Below are 16,658 nucleotides of genomic sequence, written 5' to 3' on the forward strand. Positions count from 1 at the left end.
GTAATATAGTTTTACAAATGAGGCAACTGAGAAATTGAAGTTAAGTGACTTTAGATGATGGCTATCAACTTTTTTAAAATTTAATTTATTTACTTTGAATTTTACACAAATTTTCCCCTAATTTTACTTCCCTCCCCACACACCCCACAGAAGGCAATCTGTTAGTCTTTATATTGTTTCCATGGTATACATTGATCTAAGTTGAATGTGGTGAAAGAGAAATCATATTCTTAAGGAAAAAATATAAAGTATAAGAGATAGCAAAATTATGTAATAAGATAACAGTTTTTAAAAAATTAAAGGTCTTTGGTCTTTGTTCAAACTCCACAATTCTTTCTCTGAATACAGATGATATTCTCCATCACAGCTACCCCCAAATTGTGCCTGATTGCTGCACTAATGGAATGATCAAGTCCATTAAAGTTGATCATCACCCTCAAGTTGCTGTTAGGGAAGTACAATGTTCTTCTGGTTCTGCTCATCGTGATCAGCATCAGCTCATGCAAATCCTTCCAGGCTTCCTTGAATTCCCATCACTCCTCATTTCTAAGTGAACAATAGTGCCCCATAACGTCCATATACCACAATTTCTTCGGCCTTTCCCCAATTGAAGGACATTCACTCAATTTCCAATTCTTTGCCTCCACAAACAGGGCTGCTATGAATATTTTTGTACAAGTGATGTTTTTACCCTTTTTCATGATCTCTTCAGGGTATAGACCCAATATTGCTAGATCAAAGGGTATGCGCATTTTTGTTGCCCTTTGGTCATAATTCCAAATTGTTCTCCAGAAAGGTTGGATGAATTCACAGCTCACCAATAATATATTAATGTGCCAGATTTCCCACATCCCTTCTAACATTGATCATTGTCCTTTCCAGCCATATTGGCCAGTCTGACTCCTCTCCTTTTTTAAATATTTTATTCCCCCCAATTGCATGTGCAATTTTTTCAAGATTTTATTTGAATTTTGAGTCTTACAATTTTTCTGCATGTACAATTTTTAACTTTCAGTTTGTAAAAAATTTGATTTCCAAAATTTATTTTCCCTCACATTTCCCCTCCTTGATATAGCAAGCTATTTGATACAGGTTAAATAAGTGCAATCATGCAAAGTATATTTTCATATCGGTCATGTTGTGAAGGAATACATAAATACAAAGGGAAATCCCCACACCCCTCAAAAATAAAAAAAAATGAAAAATAGTTTACTTTGATCTACATTCAAACTCCTTTAAGAGGTGAGAAGCATTTTCATCAAGAATTCTTTGAAAATGTCCTGGATCTAAGTATGAGAATGCTTAATTCTTCACAGATGATCATTATACAATATTGCTGTTACTGACCTGGTTCTGTTCATTTCCCTTTGTTTCAGTGCATGGAAGTCTTCCTAGGTTTTCTGGAAATCATGTCAATCATATACTACAACTTGTTCAGTCATTTTCCAATTTATGAGCAACCCCAAATCTTTGCCACCTTAAAAAGAGCTGTTTAAATATTTATGTACGTATAGGCCCTTTCCCCTTTATGATGATCTCTTTGGGATACTGAACTAGTAGTGGTATTACTAGATGAAAGAATATATAAGGTTTCATTGTTCTTTGGTCATAGTTTCAAATTCTCCAGAATGGTTAGGTCAGTTCACAACTCTACCAACAAGACATTAGTGTCCAGACTTTTCCTTTCTTTTCTGTCATCACTTTCCTTTTCTGTCATATTAGCCACTTTGATAAGTTTAAAGTGGCATCCCAGAATTGTTCTCATTTGCATTTCTCTAACCAATAGTGATTTAGAGCATTTTTTTCATATGAATAGAGACAGTTTTGATTTTTTCATCTGAAATGAAGAGGTTCATATGAAGAATACATCCATTCTTTGAATAATGATTTGTATTCTTATAAATTTGACTCAGTTCTCTATATAGACACTTGTTGTAAAAATTGTTTTCCAGCTTTCTGCTTTCCTTCTAATTCTGGCTGCATTTGTTTTGTTTTTGCAAAACCTTTTACATTTAATATAATCAAAACTATTCATTTAACATTTCAAAATGCTATCTTTTGTTTAATGATAACTTCTTCCCTTCTTCATAGATCTAACAGATAAACTATTTCTTGATCTCCTAATTTGCTACGGTATCACTTCATATGTTTAAATCATATAGCAATTTTATCTTTATCTTGGTATATGGAATTTGCTCTTTTCTTAAGAAGAAACAGAGAAACTAATTATATTCTAATCTGTATTATGTAAAAACACATATCTCTACTAGACTTTAAGCTTTTTGCGTAGAGATAATATTTCAATTATACTTGTAACCACCCTTCTCCCCTCTAACAATATTTTAAAAAAGAGTGAACCTCAATATTTAAAAAGATTCATGATTTCAGGGTGCAGAAATCTCACTAAATAGATTAAAATATGTATTTACTAAGTTCCAAGTATTGTGTTTCTCCAAACAAATTGCAGATCTTTCATACCTTATTTACATGATCTCTTGAACTGCTGTGGCAAAAGCACTTATAACCTGGTAGCAAGTATTATTGATCATGACTGTTATCTTAGCTAAGCTGATTCTTGGAGAGGCACCCTTCATCCACCATCTATACTCAAAGTCCTTTCATTTGTGTAGGAATTACTGGCTCTTATGTTCCTGAGGTATAACTTTTCTAAGCTACCTAAGATCTAAGTTACTTCTACATGATGAGGCATAATGTCAAGCACATAATTAACCCCATTATTTACAGTAAGTTATTCAGACAATGAAGATCTGATGAAAAGGAGTTTAACAGCTTTGAAGATGTTTATCTTCCAGGAGGGAGTGAGTATTTAGGATTTAATAGGAAAGGTGGATTTCACTGGAATGTCAAAGACTTGTTCCAATTGTAACTAGGTTTAGTTCCTTTTTGAAGTAAACTTATAGGCTGCTTTTGTTTTTCCAGTTACATGCAAACATAGTTTTCAATATTAATCCATTTGCAAGTTTATAAGTTTCACATTTTTCTACCACCTTCCCTTCCCTCACCACTTCCCATGGTGTTGAACAATCTGGTAAAAGTTGTACATGTACAATTATGCTTTACATATTTCCATACTAGCCATGTTGTGAAATAGAAATTAGAACTAAGGGAAAAACTCATAATGTCATCTGTCTTTGAGAAAAATCTTGCTGTGAATTATTTTTGTACTTTAAATTTTCTGTGGATGAATTAAAGGTTGTCCTCTAAATGTTTTTCATTAGTACTTATATAGATGGTGGGGTCAATACTACACAAGTTTGTGGAAGTTTAGATATAAGATATTTTAGGGTTTTTCTGGTAAACTTCAGGTGGGAAATAATCCAAAGAGAGATAATGACTTGTATGAGCCCAGAGATAGAAGGAACTTTGGGTCATGAGATATATATAATTACACATATATTAATATAAATAATATTACTATAATATATTATATACAATATATAATTATTAATAATAAAATATATTATTAATTTTATAGGGTTTAGACTGTGAAAGGAGGAAATTAAGACCAGAATGGAAAAATGAACTGGAAGAATGGGAAGGGACTGAGGAACATCAAGGGACCATAGTGAAGATGAAAAACGTATTTAGGAGGGAAAATGTGGGAAAAATGAAGGGATAGAAGATTACAATAAGAAGGGAAATGCAGAGATCATGAACATAAAGGTAGAAGAGTTTATAATTTTAGTATAGGTGGTCAAAGAGTAAACTTCTTGGCAAAAGCATGTTGAATCCAGCCCTAATTTGCTTGTTTTTAAGCATTGCTAAAATTTTCAGTGTGAGCATTTACAACTTAGAAACAAGCAATTGCTACAAATTAGGGCTTGATTTAGTGATTTGTATACAAATGTATTTGTATTGTAAATAAATAAAGCTTAAAAGTTGTGTGATTTTTTTTATTAGTTCACTGTTAAACTTTTACCAGTGTACTAATATATTGCTTGAGCTCAATAGGAGTTCAGAGACAGTTCACAGAATGAAGTCATTTTCTGAGTCGCGACATGGTGACTATAGTTATTGTTCAATCCTTTCAGTTGGGTCTGTGATTTATTGGGGATGGGAGTGGACCAAAACTATCCAAAGATTAAAGACATGCCTGAAGGGATGGTAGTCTTCCCTTCACTAGAGATCTTCAAGAAGCCAAGTCATCAAATCAACAAGAATTTATGTGCCAACGATATGGCAGGCTCTTTGCTAAGCCTTTCAGATACAATTGGGGGGGGGGAGAAATAAAAAGAAATAATTTTTGCTCTCAAGGACCTGTCTAATGGGGGAAAAACACGCAAAATTCAAGAAGAGACTAAATAGTTGAACTAGGTGTCTGCTGAGGTCATTTCTTAAACTCTAATTCCATAGATCAGTCATTCTGTGAAGCAGCTCAAACACACACATAGATGCCCTGCTGAGTTTTGTGGTCCTTTGAGCAAAACATGCTGCAGGTCTTCAGGGTATTAAGAGGAGAGGACACTGTTTTGCTCTGGCAAAATGGACACAAATATAGGAATGGCATGAATTAATAAAAGAGAGTAGAGGAATTCCAGTACTGGAGAGAAGAGGAGTTTACTTTCAATATTGAGTTCTTGGACCATATTTAAGAAGTAGCCAAAGAGAACCATGGTGTTGAAGAATAGACCTGAATGTTGGCCACATTAGTACTGTGGGTTTTAAGTGGATGAAACAGTCTAGAGAAAAGGGTTGACCTTCTGTGGACCCCAAAGGCATATATCCTTGAATGGTGTCCTCAGCTTCACAATAGAACTATATATTAGGGGAACTGGGGGGAAATATGTATCACCAAAGAATGATTAGATACAAAAAATGCATAAGTCCTGGCCCCCTTTTAGTACTTATCTGTGTAGAAGTTGCTAATAGCTCATTACCTTCCCTAGCTTCCTGAGTCATGCTGAGCTAGAGTACTTGCTCAGTGTTCAAACCCAGGAACTACAGGGCCTGAAAGTTGTTGCAAGTTTGAACTAAGTCTGTGAAATATTAAAGTCTTAAAAACATGGTTTCTCAGGACTGTGAATTTGTCATTCTTGGTTTTTCAATTAGCAGTAGAACAAAACTTCTTGATAGTGATAGCAGGTGTAAGATGTAGCAACAAGGTGACTTTCTGACTCCATGGCTATCTTTCCCTTTTCTATCTTCTTTCATCCTCCTTGAATCCTCCTTAGTTTATCTCTGGAGAGTGCTCAACTCCATCTCTGTCTCCTCTGCTCTGCTGGTAGCTCTTTGTCTTTGCCCCCTCATCCCCTGAGAATGGGCACCTGTGCCAAGTTAATCTCTACCCCTACCCTTATGAGGAGCAGCTCTCAGTTGCTGAGTAGACCATTATTTGCAGTGGTGTTAAGACAGCTAGAGGTTCAGACAGATAAGAACCTCTATATTTGGGCAGCATCAGGTCCCTTGAACTCACATGTCCCCAGATGTGTATTCCAAACCAGCATTCTCAAGGGATATTGACACATCAGCCAAGTTCATGCGGACTAGAGCTGCCATTGTAGGGTGGCCAAGTATGGAGCTGGGCTTGGGACTATGTTTGGAAGTCTCATTGTTTATGCCAGGAACCTCTCCCTGAAGGAGAAGCTCTTCTATGCTATCTCGGGCTTTGTCCTGTCTGAGGCATAGGACTCTTTTGCCTGATAGTGGCCTTCTACATTCCCTTCACATGTGATGGAGGCATTTTTATCCTCAATATTTCTGAACTTTCTTCCTTGTCCTTCTGGTCCTTCTGTCAGTACCTCCCATCCATCTTATCAGGCAGCCCTGACAAAAGCCATGGTCTCAGGGTTTGAAAGAGGGGAAAACAAATAAATACTGTGTTAACAATTACTTTAAAAAAAGAGTTCCCCCACCCAGTCACCAGGTATGTCAAAAATGCTTCCCTCAAAGTAGAATCCTAGAAAGAACTAACTTCACTTGCCATGTTCTTCACTGACTCTTCTTCAATGGATTGGTGTTTTGTTGAGGTATAAAATATTAGAGCTGGAAAGAGTTTTTAGAAATAATCTAATCCAATATCTTCTCCTGCCTCCTCAGCAATCAAACTGAGAGTTATAGAAGGGAAGTAACTTATTAAGGTTACACAAATATCTAACAGTAGAGTCTAGGTTAGAACCCAGATTTATTGATTTCTAATCCAGGAGTGTTCTTCATTATGAATACAATGTTTAAGAAAGATTAATACAGGTGGTTTGGGGTTGTCCAGTAGATAAACTAAATTTGCCTGAATATAAAAGTGCTAGTATCCACTGACTGCTAAGCTCCAGTTTAAGAATCAAGATAGGGTCAGTTTTCTCTGGGAGAAAAATGTAAATCTAGAGGTAGCAATTTTGGATTCATTTGCAAATAAATCCCAGACATTCTATAGGTCCTACCCACATGGATTGCAATGTTCTACAAAAAAAAAAAAAATGGACAAGCCATATTAGCATCTCCTCAGAGTGGCAAGCAATTCTGGCAAGCTCAATGGAGGGTTTTAGAGATTAGGAAGGAGGAGGAGTCTCTAAGACTGGGAAAGAGGAGAAAAATAATAGCTGACATTTATACATCTGGAAACAATCCTTTATGATTGATACTAAAAGGCATTAAAATCATTATTTTACAGAGAAGGAAACTAAAGCCTAGAGAGTGATTAAATAAAATGTAAATGTTAGAGATGGAATTCAAATTCAGGCTTTTCTTGAATGCAGTTCCAGTTTTATTCTTACCATCTTGAGTTCTTGACCTGGAGTCCATCGATTTAAGAACTTTTCTTTTTACAACTATCAATGTAATTTGTTTCTCTGTAATCTGATATATTTTATTTTATACATTTGCAACTATTCATCAGATTACCAAAGGGATCCATGGCATAAAATAGCTTAAGAACTCATGCTCCAAGTAAAAAAAAAAAGTGTTCAGAGAAAGAAGGATAGGGCTAAGAAAAAGGAGAGCATAGAGGGCTGGCAGCATGCTTATCAAAAGAGGAACTGGCTAAGAATAATCAGATTGAGATTAGAGAAAGAGATAGGAGACCCAGGATGGGATTGAGGAATACATTAAGACTTGTAGAGAAGAAGGGGATACTCAGACAGTGAGGGTGGGGATGGGATGGGAAATCTTACGGGAACTTGAGCCTTTGAGGACTGGTGTTGTTGTCCATAGGCTCTGTGAAACGCTTCACTCACCAGGAAATGTGATTTTACTTAGAGCCCTGGAGTTAGTCAAGTGGAGGGCCTGGGTGATTGAAACCTTGAGAGATTAAATAAACTGAGAGGAGTCTCCAGATTGAATCAGCAAGCAGTCCAAATCTTCGGGGCACCCGCTTGGCCCTCCCCTCTTTCTTGGAGACCCCCGGGACTCCGCAGGCCCGTCACTTTCTGCTCCGAGTTAATTTTCCTTCCTTCCCCTACTTGCCCGCCTGCCTCTAGGCTCGTGGAATAATTAAGTAAGGACTCCTTTTCTATTAATAGCGGAGCTCCGGCTGGCAGGGACCTTGAGCCCTTTCAAACAGAATCTAAAAGTGGGACCTTATTAAGGACTGGCTGGCGCAGCGGCAACTCGGATCGGCCAGACAGGAAATTGGAATTGCCCAGTGACTGGGAAAACCTATTACTTGGCAGATTTCGGGGAGCGTTACAATCTGATTTCTCGTGAGCAGGCCTGAGAAAAGAAGGCGGGGGTCGGGTTAAGGAAACTGGGTGGGATCATAGATCTTGGGGATGGAGTTGGGGAGAAAGGACCATGGAGAGGGACAGTTAGGAGGATGAATTGAAGAAGAGGTTAGGGGAACAGTAAGCCCCCCTTCTCCCTCTCCCCAGCCCGCCTCCATTTCCAGTTTCGTTTCTTGGAGAAGGGAATCGAGACAAAACCTTACAGGATATGAGAGGGCAGCAGTGGAGCCCAGTAGAGTTAAGGGAGCAGGATGCTATAAGGATCAAACTATACAAATGAAAACTCAGATTATCCGAAGGTGAGGAGTAACCTCAAGACAGAAACCCTAGAGAAGTAATAGAGAATTGCCCTATCCCACCAAAGCTGTAGGTGACACCTGTGGGGAGAGGGGAGGACGACAAAAAAAAATCTAAATCGGGAGTCAGGAGAACTAGATTCTAGTGGAGTCTTAGTTTAAGCACTGACAGTGACACTTTGGGGTCCCTATTTACTCCTCTATGTTACAAATGTTACAAACACATTTGAAATACCCACGGGTTGAAGTGCCCTATCCTAGGCTTTGATGGTCCAGGAGACAAATTTTATGATGATCTCTGCCCTCTGAGAGCTAAGTATCTAGTAGGAAGAAACTGGTCTAAGGATCGTTCCAGTTCTTCAAAAAAAATCTGTAAATCTATTTTTCTGATCAAAGAGAAAACAGCATGAAAAGGGAGGGGAAAACCCAGAATAGTGAACTTGAAAAAAAAGAATGAGATAATAATAAAAGTAAAATCTATTCCTTATAGCATCAAAGGGAAAGATAGTTCCAATTGAAAGAATCCTGGTCTGATTGTAAGGAGAGTGGAGTCCTATTCTTCTGTAAAATGATAGTAACTGAGCTTGATGATCAATAAATTCTTTTTTCTGCTCTAACATGACTTTTCTTCTATCTCTGAGGATTCCATACAGTCATTAGGAGCTAGGAGAAAAAAATTGACTTTTATTATAGGTAAAATTCTATGACACATTATTTAAGGGATAGATGGTCTGTGAATTTGGAAAGGAAAATGGTGATCTCTAAAAGCCGGTATGTCTTCATCAAGAACAAGTCATTGCTAGACTAACCTTATTTCCTTTTTTTTGACAGGGTAACTAGATCAAGGAAATGCTCTGTAGACAGTATACCTTAATTTTGGCAAACCATTTTACAAAAATCTCTCCTATTATCCTTGTGGGCAAGATAAAAAAATGTTGGTTTCTTAGGCAGAATGAGTGAGTTCAAAACTGGCTCATTCACCAGATCCAAGAAGTAGTCATTAATAGGTCAAATCTGAAGGAAGTTTCCAATTAGGTGCCCACAGGGCTTGGTCCTTTGCCATTCAATATTATTTTTTTTCACTAGTGTCTTGAATAAGGGAATAGATGAATTACTCTCAAATTTCAGATGACATGTAGTTGGGAGGGGCAGCTAACTCATCAGAAGTCCAACAATTTAGGAATGAGAGGACAAATTTGAAATAATTAAATTTTAATAGGATCTAAATATAAAATTCTCTATTTTTTAGCAAAAATTCCCTTCAAAAGTACAGAGAGACATACCTCTGTGAATCTATTTCCATGAATATTATCTAAAGGTTTTAATCTACTACAGCACCAGAATAAGTCAAAATTTAACATTGCCTCCCAAATTGCTAAGCTTAGTGGAAGCTAATAGGAATAGTATCCAGAATAAAAGAACACAGTGTTATTTCAGTCTAGATCTAGAGCACTCTTACACCAAATCTTTCTTTTTTCAGATGAGGAAATTGAAATACCAGGAGACTAAATGACTGGAGTTACCAAACCATAGTTGGACAAGTAAGGTACTCACCAATTAGGATGCTAGTACAGTAGTTCTGGAGTTGTAAGAGTTAAGTTCTCTAATTCAAAGGCTGAGCTCCCTAGAATGTTACTTCCTAATAATTAGAGTTGTACAAAAGTAAAATCACCTCAAAAGGAGCTGGGTTCCCCTCCAACTGACATTTTTCAAGTGAAGAATGAATGACCAATGTGATGGATAGTATTGGTTGGCCAGATGCCCTCTGTAGGCCATCTCCAACTCTTAAGATTCTGGGTTTCTGTCTCCTCATTCCAAGGACAATGATATTTCCATCTAAACATACTGTCTCTCCCACACTTTTTTGGAGCCTCCCAAACACTGAGCTAATTCTGGCAATGTGTGTCCTCATTGTTACTGTGTACCTCCCTGGAAAGTACACTGCCAATGCAACTGAATTTTTCCATAGTATTCAAAACTTCTCCATTTGCTGTTACCAATGGTTCCACATATGGATGATGTGGTATGTGTTGATGGAGCAACTGTGTTTTCTTGGTGTTAATTGTTAGATTAAAATTAGCATAAGTAGCAGAGAATTGATCTATATTTTGTTGCATCTCAGCTTCTGAAGCTGCATTGAGTGCGCAGTCATCTATAAACAGAAGATCATGCAGCAACACTCCCTCCACTTTGGACCTGGCTTGTAGCCTGATTTTCAAATTGAAGAATTTACTAACAGTATGGTAGCTGAACTTGATGCCATGTTCAATCTCAGTGAAGGCATTTGATAATGTGACTGAAAACATCATGCTAAACCAAAGTGTTCTAATCTGAGAATCTCATGGAGTTTTCTCTAAGGAGACAGTAAATGGGGAAATAAAGAACAATTTCCTGAACTGAAAACAACATTGGTATGGCTTTGGAAAGGGTCAGAATTCCAATCCAAAGTATTTGTCATAGATCATAGAATTTCCTTAGAACCTAAAATGTTAGAACACTGAACATTGTATCTGAGCTACAAGAGATCTTGGAATATGGAATATTAATACAAATAATATAGAATGTCAGAATTGTTAAGAGAGATTTTTACTGAGCAGTCTCTAACCTAGGCATGAGAGAGCAAGTCATAGAAAGTATGCCAGTAACCAGGTAATGGTTTATTAATCACTTTTTTGCAATACATGACATTACTCTATTCCTTGGAGTTCCACTTTGCTGTTTTGAAGTGAGATATTATTTAGTTGATCATAAGTGGGAAGGTGAATTGTAGAACAATCAGATTTAGGGACTTTCATTTTCTTCCCAGGACAAACCCACCATCAGGAAAATATAATAATTATATTATTTGTAGGATATCCAAGTAGGAATCCTGTGGGAATGGCTAAGGTGATTGTATAGTTTCAGGGGTCATTATTATTGTATAGTACAATTTATAGTTGATCACTTAATATAGGCAAACACATTTCAGGGCAATAACTATCATGATGAAATCAAATTCCTATTTTGTTTTCAGTTTCCCAGACCCAGAATCTGCATTTGAAAAGGATCTCTATAAACTAAATTATTGTTATTTTTTGGGGGGGAGGGTTGCAAAGCAATGGGGTTAAGTGATTTGCCCAAGGTTGCACAGTTAGGTAATTATGTGTCAGAGGTCAGATTTAAGCTCAGGTCCTCCTGACTCCAGAGCTGGTGCTCTATTCACTGTGCCACCTGGCTGCCCCTCTAAATTATTATTTTTAAGTTAATTACACATATCATACTAATCAATATAAAAAACATAACTCTTGACATTCTCTCCTTTCAGTCAGTGAAGGATGGATAAGATTTTCAAATGATTTAAGCTTTTCCTTCATTGCTTCTAATTCAGATATATGATCTTTTCTTAGTCTCTTAGTACCATTTGTTAAAACTGTCCCACTCCAGAGGCAAAGTTTCTTTATCCATCAGTTTCTGCCTTAAATACTCCTGAGGTAGTCTTTGTTTTTTAAATAAAAGAAAGGTTTCATATATTGTGAGTTTTACAATTTTTCCCCTACTCTTGCTTCCTTCCTCCCACCTCCCACAGAAGGCAGTCTTGTCAGTCTTTACTTTGTTTCCATGGTATACATTGATCGAAGGTGAATGTGATGAGAGAGAAATCATGTCTATAAGGAAGAAAAATAAAGTGTAAGAGATAATAAAATTACATAAGAAGATAACTTTTAAAAAAAAAATTAAAGTTAATACTCTTTTGTCTTTGTTCAAACTCCACAATTCTTTCTCTGGATACAGATGGTATTCTCCACTGCAGATACCCCCAAATTGTGCCTGATTGTTACATTAATGGAATGAACAAGTTCAGTAAGGTTGATCATCACTTCCATGTTGCTGTTAGGTGTACAATGTTCTGGTTCTGCTCATCTTGTTCAGCATCAGTTCATGCAAATTCTTCCAAGTTTCCCTGAATTCCCATCCCTCCTGGTTTCTAATAGAACAATAGTGTTCCATGACATACATATAACACAGGACATTCACTTAATTTCCAATTCTTTGCCACCACAACTAAGGCGGCTCTGATTATTTTTTGTACAAGTGATGTTTTTACCCTTTTTCACTATTTCTTCAGGGTATAGACCCAGTAGTGGTATTGCTGGATGAAAGGGTATGCACAGTTTTGTTGCCCTTTGGGTGTAATTTGCAAACTGTTCTCCAGAAAGGATGGATGAGCTCACAGCTCCACCCCAGATTTCCCACATCCCTTTCAACATTGATCATTGTCATTTCTCGTCATTTTTGCCAGTATGAGAAGTGTGAGGTGGTTCCTCAGAAATGCTTTAATTTGCATTTCTCTAGTAAGTAGTGATTTAGAGCAATTTTTCATGAAACTATGCATCGCTTCGATTTCCTCATCTGTAAATTGCCTTTGCACATCCTTTGACCATTTGTCAGTTGGGGAATGGATTGTTCTTTTGAAAATTTGACTTAGTTCTCTGTATATTTTATAACTGAGTCCTTTGTCAGAAATACTAAATGTAAAAATTGTTTCCCAATTTACTACAGTTCTTTTGATCTTGATTACAGTGGTTTTGTCTGTGCAAAAGTTTGATGTATTCAGAAGTGTCTAATTTGTTTTTAATGATGTTCTCTATCTCTTCCTTGCTCATAAACTGCTGCCCTTTCCATAGATCTGACAGGTAAACTACTCCTTGATCTTCTAGTTTGCTTATAGCATTGTTTTTATGTCTAAATCCTGTATCCCATTTTGATCTTATATTGCTATAGGGTGTGAGGTGTTGGTCTAATCCAAGATTTTTCATACTAACTTCCAATTTTCCCAACAGCATTTTATTGAAGAGGGAGTTTTTATTCCAATAGTTGTACTCTTTGGGTTTATCAAACAGCAGATTACTGTAATCATTTCCTGCTATTGCACCTCGTCTATTCCACTGATGCACCACTCTATTTCTTAGCCAATACCAGACAGTTTTGATAATTGATGCTTTATAATATAATTTTACATCTGGTAAGGCCTTCTTTTGCACTTTTTTCACATTGAATCCCTGGAAATTCTTGACTTGTTATTTCTCCATATGACTTTATTTACAATTTTTTAACTCATTAAAGTAATTTTTTTTGAATTTTGATTGGTAGTTTAAACAAGTAGTTTAATTTTGGTAGAATTGTCATTTTTATTATATTAGCTTGACCTATCCATGACAGTTGATATTTACCCAGTCACTTAAATCTGATTTTATTTGTGTGAGAAGTATTTTTCGTTTTCAAAAAGTTTTTGATTTTGCCTCGGCAGATAGATTCCTAGGTATTTTATATTATGTGAGGTTACTTTGAATGTGATTTCTCTTTCTAGCACTTTCTGCCACATCTTGCTAGTCATATATAGAAATGTTGGGTTTATGAGGGTTTATTTTATATCCTGTGACTTTGCTAAAGTTGCTAATTATTTCTAGTAGCTTTCTAGATGATTTTTTTGGATTCTCTAGGTATATCATCATGTTATCTGCAAAGAGTGAGAGTTTTGTCTCTTCCTTCCCAATTCTAACTCCTTCAATTGTTTTTCTTCTCATTGCTGAAGCTAACATTTTTAATACAATATTTGATAGTAGTGGTGGTAATGGGCATCTTGTTTCACCCTTCATCTTATTGGGAATGCCTCTAACCTATCCCCTTGCATATAATGCTTGTTGATGGTTTCAGATAGATACTGGTTATTATTCTAAGGAAAAATCCAGCTATTCCTATACTCTCTAGTGTTTTTAGTAGGAATGGGTGCTTTTTTCAAAAGCTTTTTTCAGGATCTATTGATATTAAAATATGATTTCTGATAGGTTTGTTATTGATATAATTAATCATACTAACAGTCCTAATATTGAACCAACCCTGCATTCCTGGAATAAATCCTACTTAGTCATAATGTATTATCCTAGTAATAACTTGTTGCAATTGTTTTGCTAATTTTTCATTTAATTTTTTTTGTATCTAAATTCATCAGGGAGATAGGTCTATACTTTTCTTTCTCTGTTTTAACTCTTCCTGGTTTAGGAATCAGCACCATATTGGTGTCATGGAAAGAGGCAGAGTTCCATCTTCACCTATTTTCCCAAAGAGTTTATATAGAAGTGGAAACAATTGTTCCTTAAATGTTTAATAGAATTCACTTGTGAATCCATCTGGTCCTGGAGATTTTTTCTTAGGGAGTTCAATAGTGATTTGTTGAATTTCTTTATCTGAGACATATTTACATATTTAATTTCCTCTTCATTTAACCTGGTAAACATATTTTTGTAAATATTCGTCCATTTCTCTTAGATTATCAATTATTTTGGCATAGAGTAGGGCAAAATAATGCCAAATTATCACTTATTTTCCTCCTCATTGGTGGTGAGTTTACCTCTTTCATTTATTATACCAGAAATTTTGGTTTCTTCTTTTTTTTTTACTGAAATTGACCAGAGTTTATCAATTTTATTGGTTTTTTCATAAGACCAACTCTTGGTTTTTATTTATTACTTCAATAGTTCTCTTGCTTTTGATTTTATTAATTTCTCCTTTAATTTTTAGAATTTCTAATTTGATATTTAATTGGGAGGTTTTAATTTGTTCTCTCTAATTTTTTAGTTCAATATTTAGCTCATTGATTTCCTCTTTCTCTAATTATTCATATAAGCATTTAAAGATATGCTGTATCCCCTGACAGCCACCTTGAGTAAATCCCATAGGTTTTGGTATGTTATTTCATTATTGTCATTATCTAGGATGAAATAATTAATTCTTTCTATAATTTGCTGTGATCCACTCATTCTTTAAAATGTGGTTATTTAGTTTCCAATTAGTTTTGGGTATCTAGCTCCTGGGCCCAATATTGCATATGATTTTTATTGCATTATGAATGAGAAAAATGTATTAACTATTTCTGCCCTTTTTGCAATTGATTATTAGGTTTTTATGCCCTAGCACATGGTCAATTTTTGTGTGCCATGTACTTCAGAAAAAAGTATATTCTTTTCTATCCCCGTTCAATTTCTATCATATCTAGGTTCTCTAACAATCTATTTGCCTCCTTATCTTCCTTCTTGTGTATTTTATGATTAGATTTATCTAAATCTCTTGAGCAGGAGGTTGAAGTCTCCCACTAGTAGAGTTCTGCTGTCATTGTCTTCCTGTAACTCCATCAATTTCTCCTTTAAGAATCTAAATGCTATACCATTGGGCGCATACATATTTAGTATTGAAATTACTTTATTGTCTATGTTACCTTTTAGGAAGATATAGTTTCCTTCCTTCTCTCTTTTAACACTATTTTTGTAGCTCCTTTGTCTGAGAAGGATTGCTACCCCTACTTTTTTGACTTCAGTGGAAGCAAAATATATTTTGCTCCAATCTTTATTCTATATGTATCTCTCTGATTCCAATGAGTTTCTTGTAAGTTGCATATTTTAGGATTCTGGTTTTGAATCCACTCTGCTATTCACTTATATATTAAGGGAAATTTCATCCCATTCATATTCAAAGTCACAAGTACTAACTCTTTATTCCCCTCCATGCTATCTTCCCTCTGGTTGTATTTTTCTCCTTTTTTTCATTTAATATATTCCCCACTATTTTGTTTCTGAATACTACTACTTTTAGTGTGTTTATCCTCCTATATCCACTCCCCTTTCTTTCGCCTTTCCTTTTGTACCTTTCTTCTTCTTTCCCTTTCTTCTGCTAGTTCTCCTTTTTTCTCCCCCCTCCCCTTTTCCCCACTTTTAATACTTGATAGTTAAGATAATCTTCTGAATTTAACTGAGTGTGTATATGTTAACTTTAAGCCAAATCTGATGAGAGTAAGATTCAGGTGGTTCTCACATCCTCCCTTCTTCCCCTTTATTGCAATAGGTCCTTTGTACTTCTTTTTGTAATGTGATTTACCCCATTCAATCTCCTCCATCCTCCCATCTCTTTACTCCCCCCTTTTTTTTTTTAGTATTTTGCAAGGCAAATGGGCTTGCCCAAGGCCACACAGCTAGGTAATTATTAAGTGTCTGAGGCTGAATTTGAACTCAGGTACTCCTGACTCCAGGGCCGGTGCTCTATCCATGGTGCCACCTAGCTGCCCCTTTAAATTAATTTTTAAAAGATTCCAGACCATGTGAATATAACTAAGATGTAACGGTGAAGGTGTATAATGGGGTGGGCTTGTGTTAACTTTAATTGAAAGGTCTAGATTATTCATTAACCTTTAAAGAGAGTTAAAGGTTTGCTTGATTAATAAGTAACATTATTTCAATGCCTCAAAGACTCATGATTTCATCTTAATCATCAAAGGTCACAATCCCACTGCACTTTGAGAGGTGGTCTTCCCAAGTTGTTATGGACAAAACAATTCATCAGCTATTGGTCAGATTTCTGGAGTTTATTCTTTTGGTAGTTAGACAAATTCTTTGTCAGACAACAGACATACTTTTAGCCACCAGATCTGCAATTTACAGGGGGAAATTGTGACAAATCTTGTGTTTTACTTGGCATGATCTTTGATCAGCCAGAATTACTATCCCCATATTATAGTGAAGTATTGTTAGAAGAATGATTTTTAAAAAGTAAAAGATATTGGAAATGAACATAAAGAACTTAATTTAACCAATTAATCAATAAGTATTTACTAAACATTTACTTTTTGCCAAACACAGTGCCTGGGAATACAATAAAAGGC

At 35.9% G+C, this 16,658-nt stretch overlaps 1 long non-coding RNA gene across 1 annotated transcript in view; it reads left to right on the forward strand.

The window, feature by feature from the left end:
- The first annotated feature begins 10,554 nt into the window (after window positions 1–10,554).
- Window positions 10,555–16,658, forward strand: part of LOC141489624 (uncharacterized) — an 86,410-nt gene continuing 80,306 nt past the window's right edge. Inside the window, exon 1 of the long non-coding RNA XR_012468953.1 lies at window positions 10,555–10,618. This is a non-coding gene — a long non-coding RNA (uncharacterized LOC141489624). The remainder of the gene's footprint in view (window positions 10,619–16,658) is intronic.

The sequence above is a fragment of the Macrotis lagotis genome, chromosome 5, assembly GCF_037893015.1.
Source record: "Macrotis lagotis isolate mMagLag1 chromosome 5, bilby.v1.9.chrom.fasta, whole genome shotgun sequence".
NCBI lineage: Eukaryota > Metazoa > Chordata > Mammalia > Peramelemorphia > Peramelidae > Macrotis > Macrotis lagotis.